Here is a 4,233-nt window from a genome sequence, read left to right on the forward strand (position 1 = left end):
CGAGGAAAGACAATTCAATTCTGATAATTTAAAGAAATCGCAATAAACTCGATTTAACCGGGATACGAAATAAACTGAACGAGGTATCAGTTAACAATCTCATTTTTCATAATGGCCATTTTTTGATGAAATTTGTATTGAGAATCGCACTTTAAATTAGAAAATCAATTTTCGATCATGACAATTCTAGCTGAAAGTGAGTAACTGAAGAATAATTATACGTTTGCTTAAATACTGTGAAAAATAAATGGACGTTCATCATGAAATGGGTCAGAATTATAACTTGAATTCAGTGGTTATTTTGGAAAACAATTTTTACGTAATTTGTAGATATCTTTATACTTAAATATATCCTTTAGGTACAATTGGAATAGATTTCTATCGAGCTTAAACTATATTATAATGACATAGTACAGAAAGTTGCATTATAAAATTCATATATTATGGAAAGATATAAAAATAAGTTGACATTGGAGAGCATTCAATTTCTAAGCTTCGTTTTGATAAAATATTTATTCCAACGTTCTCAATAGTTCCCTGAAAATGTAGAGCTTCTTAAAATCTTGTAACTATTAACTATTCTGTCCGAAAATTGATAAAATTTAGTCAGTAAACTAAAATCCATAGGGAAATAATAGTTATGTTCCAAATAAAAGCATAACACTGGTTCAAAGAATAAATGGGATACAACTAGGCTAGCTAATTCATTATAACAAAACATTGAGCTTCAATACACTAGTCAATTCAATTTAAAGACCAACATAGATCGAAGCAATGAACTAAAGAGTAATCCAAGCTGTCTAAGACAATATTCTAAGAATAATGCCTCCTTACTTTAAATTGCAAGCTTGCTCTTTAGAAAAACTATGGTACAACTTCCTACGTTTAGCTTCACGACATATTGGGCAACCTAAGTCAGTTTCCTGTCATATCTATGAATTCATACTCTCACCACACAACTTAACAACGTTGGAAAAAAGGAGAGAATTCTCTGACATCCTTTTTGTTAGCAAAGTCACCATTGGCCTTGTAAATTATTCTGATATATTGCAGAAATCCTCAATCAATGTTCCAACCCTTTATTCAAGACGAGCCAACTTTCTTCATATAATGCAACATAAAACCGCTTTTTCATACCAGTCACGTATTAATAGAATGATTATTGAAGCTAGCAACACTTATCCTACCATACATCCATTTAGCCAATCCTATCACTCTATAAAACAGCTACCATATCGCATCTCTATGTAGAAAATTCTTTCTTGCTGCACTTATACACATCTCGCCTGTTTATAGAATAGTATATTTTTAGCTTTATATCTCTCCGTTACCGTTAATTTTATATATCACTTAATAACTTTCTTGTAATTTTTCCGATGGGTTAATCCCGTGTAAATAAATCAATAAATATGTAAACACGTCATTAATAAAGTCTACGATATTGAGCAATAATTCTATCCACCTACCAAACCATACAGTTAATCTATCTAGTTAACCACTATTCCAAGATATTTTTGTGGAATAGTTAAATACTCAATTAGAATAACAATTTAAACAGCAAACTCAATCCACCAGCCAAAATGAATTAAAATAGCAAGTTGCATAACACACCAAAGCATCCAGCAAAATTACCCAAGAACTACGAACCCAGCAACAAGTCCATGCCATGCGTACAATCAAACCTTCCCATAGCATGTAACCCTGTAGGATAGGAAGGAAAAGGATGCAGAAAATTTGAAGGATTATCAAGGCAGCGATCGCCGGTGGGACCTTTAACTTGAGGAATATCATACCGATGTTTCCGATATCGAATATGTAGCCAGTTCTCCTATTTCAGCTCATCGAATTATCTTTTCGGTTTCTTGGTTTTCCGTGCCGAACGAATGCCAATTGCTTTCAAATCAAATCCGCGAAGCCGCGTACCTTCGTTCACGCGCGCGTTCACCAGGAGAACGTAGAAATGCTAGTCGTATCACGCCCCTAATACTATCCATTGTCGTCAGGAAATTCGGAAACGCGAGTTACATACGTCCGTTACGCGCCACTCAGCGTCTATTGTGGCAAGGAGTCGCAAAGGAATTTTAATTAGACAGTGGAACGAGTTCCATCGACCGAATGCAGAGTCAACCCTTTGCCCTCGGCGGTTCCATCGTTGCGGAAAAATAGCTATTCGAATGTTTCCCGCGGAAATGTCGGCGGTAAATCTTAAATCGGTAAACGAGAAATCGGGTATTACTTATCGTCATTTGAAATTTAACGCTAAATCACACCATAAACGCTTACCACAGGTTAAACGATCCACGGATGAGAAAAGGAAAGAAGAATTTGGAAAAATATAGAAAAATTTATTTAACGTATATTGAACGCAATATCATGCAATCATGCGACAAAAGCAATGATCAATTGAATGGGGCATTCAAAATTAAAAGTTTGGAAATGGTTTTGGATTTGAACTTTGGTAGCTTCAATATGCTAATTAATGTTAATTCTTACAGTGCTGTCTTAACTCCGTACACCATGATATATTTTCGAGAAACTGAGCATACTAATATTATTGAATCTTAATTGGCATCTTACATACTCATTTTATTCAAAATAAAATATTGCGAATTTTTAGGATTTATTCAAATTTCGCGCACGTTAAAATACGCTTCTTGTAACTTCTTTCTAATGCAAGTGCAATCGATATTTAAGGGATTTAGCATGAGAAACTCACGACGAGATAGACGCTTTATCGTAGAGTAAGCGGTTAACGCCATACCCTACGATATATATCGTTTGCATACTTTCGTGAGTCTTACTTTAGCATACCTGGTTTGAATCTGTATTTAGACTGTTTTACTGTAGAAAATAGAGACAGTTCCTTACTGGAAATTTGAAAAAATTCGAACACTGGTAGTTTCACGAAAAAAATGTCTTTTTTCACATTACGTTCAAATTACGGTGTATAAAATCACTAAAGTAATACCATGAAGGTTAGTGCGCAATTTTCCGTTTCCAAGTGATTTCAGACTGAACGAAGAATATACCAGCGACATGTTACAGACTAAAAAATTTATATGGTAGAGTATACAGAGGATCCAATTCCATTAACACGCACCAGTCATAATGAATAAAAGCAAGTAAAATTCCATCTGGTTTTTGAAGTAATAACAAGCAGGATCGCAGTTTAATAAAATAATTTTCTCGGAAAGAAATTACCTGGCAAACAAGAATCGTACATTAAATTTCATGGGGTTTCCGCAAACTAAATACTTCAATGGACCTGTTTTCTCCAATTTGGTGCCCAGATAAAGATTTCATAGGAGAAACTGGATCCATAAGGGTTCCCCAATCTTTTAACCGAAGACCAGTCTTCATTTTCCACAAAAAAAAATGTCCGAGTGAAAAGTCAGTGGAAGGACGCAAGAGTACGGCTTTACCCTTTATATGAAGACAACAAATATTTTTCTACGATCTCTTCTGGTAAAGTTATAATTGCTCAAAGGCGAAGGTAGCGTAATTCCACTTTTGCACTTGGTTGCATGCAATGAAGTGGCATAGAACGGAGAAACAAGTTGTTAGATATTCAGTTATCTCTATGAAAATGCATTAGACGCAAGTACCGTGTTTACGACGCCGGAATATAATAATGTCATCGCGGCAGAACGCATAGCGACCGCAAACGAAAGGGTACTTTTCGACTGTAGAAGGGCGAGCCTAATAAATACGACGCGAACCGGTGACTAGCAATAGGTCTCGGTGCTCCATAAGGGCGGTGATTTTAATTGTTTGGCCCGATTACCTTTGCACGCATGCGAATAGTATGATTTCCGACACGCGTGTTCCGCTCAACGAAATAGCGGCGTTAGCCATTAAACAAAGCTCAATCCGACGCCTCCTTCCCGCGGTTTCAAATGAAATAGCGCGTGTATTATTAATTTCTTCCGTTGTGCGAAAAACTCGCGAATAGATACGCAATTTGAATAAATATGTGTGACTGGAATACGTTCGACTGCTGCAAATAAATACGTTCGTGCCGGGCTTGGCGAAACCATAAATTAGAGCTTTCAGCTGCAACGCTTATTTCCATGAATATACATGCATATTTTGCTTCGCCGATTTTGAAAATTTGACGTCTTAATTTTTCAGAATTTAGACGCAGTATCTCGGGAAATATTATTAATGTAACTATTATTAACTACGGTAATTGGAGTAGCAAGACATTGTCGTGTCTGTAAACAATTGGAACGA

The sequence above is a fragment of the Eufriesea mexicana genome, unplaced genomic scaffold, assembly GCF_001483705.2.
Source record: "Eufriesea mexicana isolate 0111107269 unplaced genomic scaffold, ASM148370v2 scaffold56920, whole genome shotgun sequence".
Lineage (NCBI taxonomy): Eukaryota > Metazoa > Arthropoda > Insecta > Hymenoptera > Apidae > Eufriesea > Eufriesea mexicana.